Source organism: Anabrus simplex, chromosome 2 (genome assembly GCF_040414725.1).
Source record: "Anabrus simplex isolate iqAnaSimp1 chromosome 2, ASM4041472v1, whole genome shotgun sequence".
Lineage (NCBI taxonomy): Eukaryota > Metazoa > Arthropoda > Insecta > Orthoptera > Tettigoniidae > Anabrus > Anabrus simplex.
In genome coordinates, this window is record NC_090266.1 from 518,996,161 (window position 1) to 519,009,998 (window position 13,838).

A 13,838-nucleotide genomic window follows, 5' to 3' on the forward strand; every position below is an offset into this window, starting at 1 on the left:
TCCTGCATTGTTCCACCTGTATATATCTGTTCATCATGAACAGTTTCAAGAATGTGACATTTTATGTAACTGTAACAAATTTTACAGTGATATAAACAATAATATCTAACGTATAAAGTGCATAGAAGCTGGCGTTGTTCGGACATAGTTCTTGTCTGACTAGACCTTTTCCTACCGGGCGAGTTGGCCGTGCGTGTAGAGGCGCGCGGCTGTGAGCTTGCATCCGGGAGATAGTAGGTTCGAATCCCACTATCGGCAGCCCTGAAAATGGTTTTCCGTGGTTTCCCATTTTCACACCAGACAAATGCTGGGGCTGTACGTTAATTAAGGCCACGGCCGCTTCCTTCCAACTCCTAGGCCTTTCCTATCCCATCGTCGCCATAAGACCTATCTGTGTCGGTGCGACGTAAAGCCCCTAGCAAAAAAAAAGGACCTTTTCCTTGGCACATGCTGGAGCTTTCCCTTTAAACCATGTGTTGGCAGAAGGCAGCTACGCATTGTGGAAGGCATGCGAACATACATATTTAATCATCTTGCATCGAACCCATTCTTTTTCACGCCTCCGTAATACTTCTGATTTTTGTTTGTTGAATAAGCTGCCTGGACGCTGAACTTATCATCGTCTGCAACCGTAACTCGGATCTAAAGCGTATGGATGAAACACTGCGGCTTGTTCATTTCCCTGTTCGTGCCCCACTGTCGGCAGCCCTGAAGATGGTTTTCCTAGGTTTCCCATTTTCACACCAGGCAAATGCCGGGGCTGTACCTTAATTAAGGCCACGGCAGCTTCCTTCCAATTCCTAGGCCTTCCCTACCCCATCGTCGCCATAAGACATATCTGTGTCGGTGCGACGTAAAGCAAATAGCCAAAAAAAAAACAAAAAAAATATAAGTTCATTTCCCTGTCTGGCCCCTTGGCTGATTTGGGTTTGATTTTGATTTCCAGCCAGATGGGAGGTTTTTAACCGCGTAAGGTTAATTCCACTAGTTCGGGAACCAAGTGTTTGTGTTCGCCTTAATATACTTGTCTTCATCTACGTTCATCACTACGCAATATCAACCACCAGAGAACACACAATAGAGAATACTCCTCCCTGTGCGGTTCCCATCAGGAGGGACATGCGGTCGTAAAACAGGACCAATTCTACATGTGTGCGACACAATTTGTACCCACAACCACACCGCAGTGTGAATAAAGCGACAGAAGGTAAAAAGATGAGTAGGAAGTAGAAGAAAGAATTCTATTTCCATAGATGTTTAACATCGCAAGGTCACAAGTAGGAAAGGGAGAAAGCTGGGACTAGGAAGGTACTGGATGTGTTTTGACCAAAGTATAGTTCTGGGATACGGCTGGTGTGAAAAATGGGATCCATCTTCAAGACTCCCTACGATGAGTTCAGAACCCGTTATCTCCCGAATGCAGTCCTACAGCTACATCGTAATTACTGTCCGACTCGTTGGCTGAACGGTCAGCGTACTGGCCTTCGGTTCAGAGGGTCGCGTGTTCGATTCCCGGCCAGGTCGGGGATTTTAACCTTAATTGGTTAATTCCAATGGCACGGGGGCTGGGTGTATGTGTTGTCTTCATCATCATTTCATCCTCATCACGACGCGCAGGTCGCCTACGGGAGTCGAATAGAAAGACCTCCACCTGGCTAGCCGAACCCGTCCTGGGATATCCCGGTACTAAAAGCCATACGACATTTAATTTTTTTCATGGTAATTACTGGGTAACCAATTCATTCTATGGTGATAGTTGAAATGAAATGGCGTATGGTTTTTAGTGCCGGGAGTGTCCGAGGACAAGTTCGGCTCGCCAGATGCAGGTCTTTTTGATTTGACGCACGCAGGCGACCTGCTCGTCGTGATGAGGATGAAATTATGATGAAGACGGCACATACACCCATCCCCCGTGTCAGCGAAATTAACCAATTTTGGTTAAACTACCCGACCCCGCCGGGAATCGAACCCGAGCTCCTGTGACCGAAGGCCAGCACGCTAAACATTTAGCCATGGAGCCGGACATAGTGTTAGTTTATAAGAAATTTCAATGACCTTCATGTGATCATAGTTCTCCTATGGGATACCTCAGTTTAATGCTTTATCGTATTGCGCAGGGATATACACCTAATCACGCACGGCATAAGCTACTACCTTTTCTGTTGAAAAAGCAAGTCTTTATTTATCCATTGATGTGTAACGAGGTTTTCGAATGCGTCGATACACATCAGCGCAAGTGAAAGAATGAGCTGCATGAACTTTGTAACGTGTAAAACAATTGTGTCTGCAATCAACTGGAATTCGCACCCGAGCTCCAGAACTTTGGAAGGGATCGATTGCAGTTGCGGGGGCGAGATGGGGTGGGGCGTCCAGTGCAGCACGGGCCTGCTCGTCAGCAAGCGCACTTGCCGGTCACCTCCATCAGCAATATATAGTACATGCATGTAGCAACTCTTGGAATCTTGGGATGTCATTTAAGTATCACAAAAGTCGGCCTGGGAAACTTCAAAAGATTCCTTTCTCTTCAAAGCCTTTCTGTCATTCATGGTCGATTTCACTTTCAGAATGCACGTGGGACTCTCCTTTACAACTTTATACATCAGTAGACTTCGGGGTGATATATTTGGTGAAGCATACCACTAAAGAAGGCGTAGAACTGTCACTGGGATAGATTCTTTTGCTGTTAAACAGGAAAATAATAATAATAATAATAATAATAATAATAATAATAATAATAATCTATATATATAAAATAAGAGTTTTGTCTGTACATTGCTCAGAATTTGAAAAGAATGCTATTTTTGTATCGGTCATGTTCACAATAACAAGAAAATGCATTTTTTACATTTCCGTAATTTCTGTCTGTCTGTCTGTCTGTATGTATGTATGTACACGCATCACGAGAAAACGGTTGAAGAGAATTTAATGAAAATCGGAATGTAAAGTCGGGTGATGAACCGCTACAATCTAGGCTATAAATTATTTTAATCACGCTGAGTGAAATGGTAGTTTATTGGAAGCCTGAAGTTTAATTCTCAAATATTTATGTTATTATTGGTCGTGTCTTAATGAAAATCGGTAGACAAACATGTGAAATAAGTCGCTACAATATAGGCTATACACGCTGAGAAACATGGTAGTTTAGGGGTAGGCCTAAAATTTAATTGTCAAATATTTATTGTATTAGTGGTCGTATCTTCACAAAAATTGGTGTGCTAAGTCGGGGAATAGGTCGCTATAATCTAGGCTATCAATAATGTTATTCACATTGAGTGAAATGGTAGTTTAGGGGAAGGCCTGAAATGTAATCTATATATAAAATAAGAGTTTGTACATTGCTCAGAATTTGAAAAGAATGGCGTTTCTGTATCGTTCATGTTCACAGTAACAAGAAAATGCATTTTTTACTCTTCCGTAATTTCTGTCTGTCTGTCTGTCTGTCTGTCTGTACACACATCACGAGAAAACGGCTGAAGAGAATTTAATGAACATCGGAATGTACAGTCGGATGTTGAACCGCTACTATCTAGGCTATAAATTATTTTAATCGCGCTGAGCGAAATAGTAGTTTAGGGAAGGCCTGAAATTTAATTCTCAAATATTTATGTTATTAGTGGTCGTGTCTTAATGAAAATCGGTAGACAAAGATGGGAAATAAGTCGCCACAATATAGGCTATACACGCTGAGAATAATGGTAGTTTAGGGGAAGGCCTAAAATTTAATTGTCAAATATTTATTGTATTAGTGGTCTTATCTTCACGAAAATTAGTATGCAAAGTCGGGGAATAGGTCGCTATAATCTAGGCTATCAATAATGTTATTCACACTGAGTGAAATGGTAGTTTAGGGGAAGGCCTGAAATGTAATCTATATACAGAGTGAAGCGAAATTCGCGCACTCGGGCGTCGCAGTGCGACTCCCTACATGCCAGCAATAAAAAAATGTCTTTCACAAAAGTTCGTCCTGCGAGTATATCAGGCAGAGAAAGGACGTTGAATAGTGGCAATCTGCCAACACTGTAACCACATGTACGGTAAGTACCTCTGTCAGCATCATATATCCGTGCTGAGCAGTTGGTGCATTGGGTAGGGTTTTGGGTTGGCATGCAGGTGGTAGAGGGTTCGATCCTGGGTTAAGGCGCAATTTTTTGTTTACTAATTTCCATCGGACATTACAGACTGTAATACAGCAATACCTTAGGTCTCATGTATCCTACATTTACAACATTTTGTAACGCTGAACACAACAAATACCTTCCTAGGCCTACTGGTAACGTAAGCCCTTACGAAATACAATGGACTTGAACGAGGTAAGAATAACAGTTGCTACTAATCTATGAGATCGTTGGAGGACGGTAGAAAGAAAACAGGTTTCGCATTTAGTATATGAATTTGTGCGAATAAATTCACGCCCACGACGTGGAAAGGACGTCTTTCAAAGCTGACCAAGGGAAACGATTGTTCGTCCATTTGTAGGATCGTAGTATGTAAGTGCAAAGGGTTTCTAGAGGACCCGCTGCAATGGCTGTTGACGATTAAGTTGCCAGATACCATACCACCTGGACTACATTTATGAAATAAAAAAAATACGCTTCAACCCAGGATCGACCCCTCGACCTCCTGAATGCTAACCCAAAACTGTAACCACTGCACCAACTATACAGCACAAAGGATCCGTGCTGACAGAGGTAGTTACCCTACATGTGGTTACAGTGTTGCCAGACTGCTACTCTTCAACGCCCTTTTTCTGCCGGATATACTCGAAGGACGAACTTTTGTGAGAGACATTTTTTTATTGCTGGCATGTGAGCAGTCGCGCTGCGACGCCTGAGTGCGCGAATTTCGCTTCATCCTGTATATAAAATAAGAGTTTTGTCTGTACATTGTTTATAATTTGAAAATAATGGTATTTCTGTATCGGTCATGTTCACAGTAGCAAGAAAATGCATTTTTTACTTTTCCGTAATTTCTGTCTGTCTGTCTGTCTGTCTGTCTGTACACGCATCACGAGAAAACGGCTGAAGAGAATTTAATGAAAATCGGAATGTAAAGTCGGGTGATTAACCGCTACAATCTAGGCTATAAATTATTTTGATCACGCTGAGTGAAATGATAGTTCAGGGGAAGGCCTGAAATTTAATTCTCAAATATTTATGTTATTAGTGGTCGTGCCTTCATGAAAATCAGTAGACAAACATTGGAAATAAGTCGCTACAATATAGGCTATACACGCTGAGAAAAATGGTAGTTTAGGGGAAGGCCTAAAATTTAATTGTCAAACATTTATTGTATTAGTGGTCGTATCTTCTCGAAAATTGGTATGCAAAGTCTGGGAATAGGTCACTATAATCTAGGCTATCAATAATGTAATTCACACTGAGTGAAATGGTAGTTTAGGGGAAGGCCTGAAATGTAATCTATATATAAAATAAGTGTTTTGCCTGTACATTGCTCAGAATTTGAAATGAATGGTATTTCTGTATCTGTCATGTCTACAGTAACAAGGAAATGCATTTTTTTACTTTCCCGTAATTTCTGTCTGTCCATCTATATGTATGTATGTACACGCATCAAGAGGAAACGGATGAAGAGAATTTAATGAAAATCGTCATGTAATGTCGGGTGATGATCCACTACAATCTAGGTTATAAATTATTTTATTCACGCTAAGTGAAATGGTAGTTTAGGGGAAGGCCTGAAATGTAATTCTCAAATAAGTTATTTATGTCATTAGTGGTCGTATAGATAAATCTATATATATCAATCTCACAGCTGCGCGCCCCTAACCACACGGCCAACTCGCCTGGTCGTACCGACTGAAACAGCCTGCCTGTATATTGGCGGGAAGTAGCATGCCATTCCTCTGGTTTATACATTTTCTGATATATCTGGTTTGTAACACATTGGTTCATCATAATATTCGAGCTATTCAATCCCTACTCGGAGGCACTGATTGGAATGAGTAGTGTGCATGTTTAACGGAATAATGACAGAGGAGTGTTCACGGCAGTCTGCGACCTGGTTATTCGAGCTCTGGAACTTCGGACTCTTAGATCGGCACCGTAGTACTGTTCGTTGAAAGTGAGAAAGTTTGCGGTGTTTCATTTGATCGAGTATTTTATATGATAACATTGCTTTCAATCGCTACATTCCGACTGATGTTTTTGTAATGACCTATGTTGGATTAAGTTAGGAAAACCACCAAGTCAGTCTTTCTGAGAATCCCGTAGCGAAGCACGGGTACATCAGCTAGTAATAATAATAATAATAATAATAATAATAATGTTACCGAGCTCGATAGCTGCAGTCGCTTAAGTGCGGCCTGTATCCAGTATTCGGGAGATAGTAGGTTCGAACCCCACTGTCGGCAGCCCTGAAGATGGTTTTCCGTGGTTTCCCATTTTCACACCAGGCAAATGCTGGTGCTGTACCTTAATTAAGGTCACGGCCGCTTCCTTCCCATTCCTAGGCCTTTCCTGTCCCATCGTCGCCATAAGACCAATCTGTGTCGGCGCGACGTAAAGCAACTAGCAAATAATAATAATAATAATAATAATAATAATAATAATAATAATAATAATAATAATAATAATAATAATAATAATAATAATAATAATGTTTGTCTTCTCCCGCCTCCTTTCCCACATCCTGGTGAGGTCTTGGGAGCAGACTGTGTCGTACATGAAGACTTGGCCCTGTTTTACGTCAAAGTGCCCTTCCTGACACCAACCTTATTATGTCTACCAGTGGTGGTTGACAGTATGGTGTGTTGTGTGTGTATTTAGATGTGCATATTGGGACAAACACAACACCCATTCCCCGAGACGATAATAATAATAATAATAATAATAATAATAATAATAATAATAATAATATTAATAATTTATTCAGAAACAGCATAACGGTGAATTATAATGATGCGTAGAAAATCTCATATGTAGAGCCTACAGTAGTTGCGACAATTAATCTAGAGTGGGAAATAAAATATTTACAAAGGAAACAAAGTAAACTATACAAGCCTCATGCCACTAAAACCATATATTTTGCATATTTGCATAAACTGTGACATAACGAAAGGAAAAGTCACATAAATACAACAGAAAACCGAGCTCGATAGCTGCAGTCGCTTAAGTGCGGCCAGTATCCAGTACTCGGGAGAAAGTGGGTTCGAACCCCACTGTCGGCAGCCCTGAAGATGGCTTTCTGTGGTTTCCCGTTTTCACACCAGGCAAATGCTGGGGCTGTACCCTAATTAAGGCCACGGCCGCTTCCTTCCCATTCCTAGGCCTTTCCTATCCCATCGTCGCCATAAGACCTATCTGTGTCGGTGCGACGTAAAGGAAATAGCTAAAAAAAGATATACAACAGAAAAGAGAGGAAGAATGGAAGGTAGGGAAGAATCAGAAGGTAAGAACATGAAGCTAAATTTTGTAGGCCTAAGAAATATCAGGACAGAACAAATTATATGATAGGAAAATATCTAGATTTCTGTTGAGAGATAAGCTGTCATACATGGCTGGATTACGTATGGAGATGAACCAGTAAGTAAGAGAATGTTGGGAGTAGAAAACATGGAAGTGGTTCTTCATTGTGACACTACGGGAAGGGATGTGGAAGGGGGAGGAACGAAACTAATTAAGGTGACCTAAAAAACAATAATAATAGTAATAATATTGTCTATTTAATAGGTGTAAGTTTTAAGATACGCCGGCATGTTGAAATTTTGCCCGATATGAATTCTTCAATGTACCGGAAGCATTTAAAAGAATAATAATTGAGTGGACATGCAACAACATAATACAAGCTTGTAGTTTTACGTAACTGTTCATATAGTGGTAAATAATAAACTAATGATCTCAGTACTACTTAGAATACGAATCTCGAGGACGTGAAATTTGATTTCAAAATTCGCACATACATGACAGGTATTCGGGCTGTAACCACCTTCGCGAGAAGCCAGTAACCGCTCAACTATCACACCCCACGGACATCGAAAAGGGAAATAATCTACTATAGACTGAAAAAATTTCAGCTTCTAAGCATGTTTGCATAGTATGCACGAGAGACTTCAATTTAATTTAATGGTGTGTGGCTTCCGGAGAGGCCTTGTTCAGGTCCAAGTCCACGATCCAGCTGGGAATAGAACCCTGGACCGCTTGGACCGAAGGCCATCATGCCACGGAGCAGGATGGCACGAGAGACTGCTAAATACCCCTTTCTAGGATGGATGATTTTCCTATTCGAATCCTCATCTAGATATCTCTAACGTAGAGGCTAGGCATGATCAGTAACTAATCATATTTACCGGTTTCTGTAAGTAAAATCCGTGCACATACAGCTTTTATTTGAGCAATAAAGAAGTTGAAATTAACCCTTTACTGCTTGAATTATTTTTCGTTTTCGTTTGGTAACATTCAAAGACCGAACATTACTGCCTACTGGCCATGGGTACGTATTGCAGGGCGCAAGTACAACTTGCACGACCGTAGGTCGGTAATGTCTTTGAGGTTGAGCCAAAGGTACTCCTGAAGGTGAGGGGTAGGGCCCACGTAAAATAAACGGTGGTTGGTACGCGTGGATGTTGACGGGGTGGAAGGAGTACCTTTGGTTGTAGGGCTGTTTTGTCTTATGTTATGTAAAAAAACACAAGGCATCACTGGTATATGTGTTTAATTGACTGTACATTTGAAGGTGTGCCGTAAAACTACCTCTGTCCACAATCTGTATCCATTTATACAGGTGAAAAATTATATGTTGCCTGAGGGCAACAGTATGCGGTAAAGTGGTGCCGTTTCCCTGTTATTGCATTATGTAACCTGTTAGAACAGCAGTGTCGATAATCCAGTGTTCTTACAGTTTTGTCATGTCTGGGTGGCTCGGGTGTGCCTACCGGTGTGTTTAGTTCCTGTTTTTAATTGGGAAAAGAAAGGATCCTGGTCTCCGCGTTATGTACTATTGACCTGGGGTTCAAATTGGTAAACCTCATTACCACTGGAATAAGAGGTAAGAGAGGAATTTTAACCAGTTCATCTCCAAAGTAGTGTTTCTAAGGTCGACTGAACATCATTCTATATCCCCCAACTCCTGGCCGATCAGAGAAATCACAAGTTCATAAGAACGGCAAAATAGTAGCCCTCACTCTTAAAGGCAATCGTAAACTGGAAAAAATAATACATCGCGGAATGACATGTCATGTGAACTAGACTTTTAAAATTGCACTCATATTCATCATAAAACAGAACACCTTCAAGGACTAGCGATAGGAAATTCATATTCACAGGATATGTTCATTAGTATGTTGTGCGGAAACGATTAGCATTTCAGTCACCTAGCTTCAGTATGTGTCCTGTTGCCTAGTAGGCACTGGGTCTTCCATGGGCACTGATAAATTGTTCCATGCGTGATGGCATCGACGCGTATAAGGCACGAATGGCGTTCTGGGGTATATCCATCCATGCTGCATTCACCTGGTTCCACAATTCATCTTTGGTGTTTGGCATTGGGTCACAGCACTGCACCCGTCGTTTCAACATATCCCACACATTTTGATGGGCGACAAGTCCGGTGATCGGGCGGGCCAGGGCAACAGTCAGACATCCTGTGGCAACAAGAAGGCACGTGTTCGTGCAGCAACATGTGGTCGCGCATTGTCCTGCTGAAATATGGCGTGTGGGGTGTCGTGCAGAAAGGGTATGGTTACGGGTCGCAGGATGTCATTCACGTAGGTCAAACTGGTCACAGTGCCCTGGACACGCACCAGCTGTGATTTGTGGTTGTACCCAATAGCAACTCACACCGTAAGGCATTGAGTTGGCGCTGTTTGACTTGTGCGAATGCAGTCAATGTTACGCCTCTCTTTCTGTCTGCGGCGAAACGAAATGCGGCCATCATTTTGAAACAAACAGAACCTGGGTTCGTCCGAAAACACTATCTGCTGCCATTCCTGTCCCCAGTGACCTTGTTCCATACCCCATTTCAGTCTAGCATATTTATGCACTTTAGTCAAAGGTAGGCGGAGAAGTGAACGACGTGCCGGTAATACAGACCGTAATAAACGGCGACGTACTGTCACTCCTGATAGTGTACGATGTGTTACACTGTTCCAATGTTGCGCCAGAGCCGCGGAGAACGCAGATCTGTCCTGCAAAGCCGTTCGGATGAAGTGTCGATCTTCACGGGATGTGGTCTCGGTGGTGCGACCAGACTCATCTCGTCGTGCTCTACGGCTTTCTGTGAACCATTCTCTACACACCCGTTGCACTGCCGACACACTTCGTCCCTGAAGAGCACCAATTTCCCGGATGGATGCATCACGTTCTCTCATGCCAATAATGATCCCTCCTTCAATCTCACTCATTTGACGGTACAGTTCTCGCATACATCTGTGAGGCACCCTGTACGTCTGCTCAAGTCACACTGTTCCATTACCTTCGGTTTATAGCGACAACGAGAGCCGCAGGCGCATTTTGCCAGTCGGTGGTGGTGAGCCGAAATATCGATGTGGACCTTGAACCTGAGGGCTGACATGGTTCAAAGACTGATCGTTCTTTCAGAACATACTAATGCACATATGCTTTTAATATTAACTTCCTATCTGTAGTCTATCAACGTGTTCTGGTTTCTATGAAGATGAGTGTAATATCTAATACATGGCACGGCATCGAGTGACATTATAACCGGCTTCTCACTAAGGTTCACATACCGCGAATTCGGCGAATTAATGTGGGATTTTTGAAACGAAATGTCACTCGCCTTTGGTTCAGGCTCTACGTAAGGCTGAAGTTCGTGGAGGTATGATCACAATCTAAATAGTCACATATAACAAGCTTGCCTACATTATTACTTAGATGTGAAATTCAGCACCATTTTAATACATATTCTTTTTGAACGAAAGAACAGTTTTAGATTGGTGAAACGTAATAAACTTAAATACCTCCGAATATATTTCTTCTCATGTGTGAGTATATCTAAGTGGAATTTACGATGCTAAGATTTATGAGGATATACTAAGGACAATGGGGTGGGATATAGTACCATACCTGATGTACTTATTTGATTATTGTTTGCTTGAAGGAGCTATACCAAATGAATGGCGAGTTGCTATAGTAGCCCCTGTGTATAAAGGAAAGGGTGATAGACAAAAAACTGAAAATTACAGGCCAGTAAGTTTGACATGCGTTGCATGTAAGCTTTGGGAAGGCATTTTTTCTGATAATATTAGACATGATTGTGAAATTAATAACTGGTTCGATAGAAGGCGGTTCAGTTTTAGGAAAGGTTATTCCACTTAAGCTCAACTTGTAGAATTTCAGCAAGATATAGCAGATATCTTGGATTCAGGAGATCAAAAGGACTGTATCGCGATTGACCTGTCTGAAGCATTTGACAGGATGGATAATGAGAGACAACTGGCAAAAATGAGTGCAATTGGACCAGACAAAAGAGTCACTGAATGAGTTGCTCTATTTCTAGAAAATAGATCTCAGAGAATTAGAGTAGGCGAAGCTTTATCTGACCCTGTAATGATTAAGAGGGGAATTCCTCAGGGCAGTATTATTGGACCTTTATGTTTTCTTATATATATAAATGATATGAGTAAAGAAGTGGAATCAGAGGTAAGGCTTTTTGCAGATGATGTTATTCTGTATGAAGTAATAAATAAGTTACAATATAGTGAGCAACTGTAAAATGACCTCGATAATGTTGTGAGATGGACAGCAGTCAATGGTATGTTGATAAATGGGTTTAAACGTCAGGTTGCGAGATAGGAAAAGTCCTCTCAGTTTTAATTACTGCGTTGATAGCGTAGAAGTTCCTTTTGAGGGTCATTGTAAGTATCTAGGTGTTAATATAAGGAAAGATCTCCATTCGGGTAATCACATAAATGGGATTTTAAATAGCCCTTTCAGACCTGAAAGAAAACTGGAGGTGTGAATTTTTGTTTGTACGTCAAGAACTGACTAAAATGCTCCTCAATACACATATTAATGGTTTATTTTACAAAATAAAAACTATCATCCGAAAAACAGGACCCACACAATTGTGCGTATCAAAATTCAAAACCTCGTTGTATCACGTACGATGGTGTAGCTTCAAAATTTACGTTCACTAACCAATGTACACACTTCATTGAATATATTCCGGTATTCAGTAAAGCTTCTAGATTAATATAAACGCAGTAAATAAATACTTACTTTCGGCACTACTGCTTCCTGCCATCTCGCCGATCAACTGTGCTTTTTAAACTCTTTTTCCTTCGCTCTGGCGGTCAAGCGCATACTAAAATCAATTGAAATACACGCCACGTGTCCTGCACAATCACTGCAGTCCGGTGTAGCGCCGAAAATACATCAAATAAGGTCAGGAATAACTAAAATACGAACCCGCACAATTGTGCGTACTCGGTCTGAAAGGGATAAAGAGTACTGATCTCTGCACATGGTTATGAGGGTGTTCAGGGGTTGTAGTAAGGACGTAAACGAAAGGGCATATAATTCCCTGGTAAGATCCCAACTAGAGTATTGTTCCAGTGTATGGGACCCTCACCAGGATTACCTGATTCAAGAACTGGAAAAAAATCCAAAGAAAAGCAGCTCGATTTGTTCTGGGTGATTACCGACAAAAGAGTAGTGTTACAAGAATGTTGCAAAGTTTGGGCTGGGAAGAACTGGGAGAAGGAAGAGGAGATGCTCGACTAAGTGGTATGTTCCGAGCTGTCAGCGCAGGGATGGCGTGGAATGACATTAGTAGGCGAATAAGTTTGAGTGGCGTCTTTAAGAGTAGTAGAACACAATATGAAGATTAAGTTGGAATACAAGAAGACAAACTGGGGAAAATATTCATTTATAGGAAGGGAAGTTAAGGATCGCAATAACTTACCCAAGGAGATGTTCAATAAATTTCCAATTTCTTTGAAATAATTTAAGAAAAGGCTAGGAAAACAAGAGATAGGGAATCTGCCACCTGGGCGACTGCCCTAAATGCAGATCAGTATTGATTGTTTGATTGATGCTGTCTATCTGAATGTAACCAATGACATCATTTGCTTATTTTTGGAGGGAGTAGCCACTAATTACAGTACCAATGACCACTTGCAAGATACGCTGGTGAGGAAGGCGGGTCAGTTTATTTTTCCATTCTTCTTGATTTGTCACGAAGAATCTACTTTCGAAACGTCCTTCCGTGAACTGATATGGAAGGCTAGTAGCGGGCACACTCGCTTGGCAGGTTGGTTATATTTCATTGCTGAGAATTAATTAACCCAGGGAGGTGACCACAATGCGACCCGTTCCCAGGAAGTGGTTGGTGGTTATTTTGAGGAGGCTTTTGTCGACCGCCAAACATTACTTGCACTTCTGGACGCTCCCACAGTCTTTGCTGGACTACATGAATATTAGCACGGTGTCCCTGACCGTTTGTCTTAATGTCCTACTACTCTCAGCTAATATTCATCCAATTTCATAAAATATTATAAAATATGGAAAGAGACTGAAGTTATTAGAACATTAGTACACATTCTGTGACGATGTGGGTAAGTTCTGTTTCACACTGTTTCTTACACGTTGTGCTGGGTGATACCGACAGCGGTGGCAAGCTAACATGTGGGGCCTTCGAATCAAGAGAGAGGGAAATACATTTAAAATGTAACTTTGGGAACACTCCTAAGGAAGGCTTCTCTTCCATGTGATATTAAAACATTTAGAACTGGAGAAAAGGATATCTGAATGGCCTTTCAATTTTCAAAACTTTATATTCTTGACTCAAGCCAACATATACGGTACAGTACTTTTACCGACTTCATGGCCAATAACGGTTGTTATTACTACATCCAGATTAAT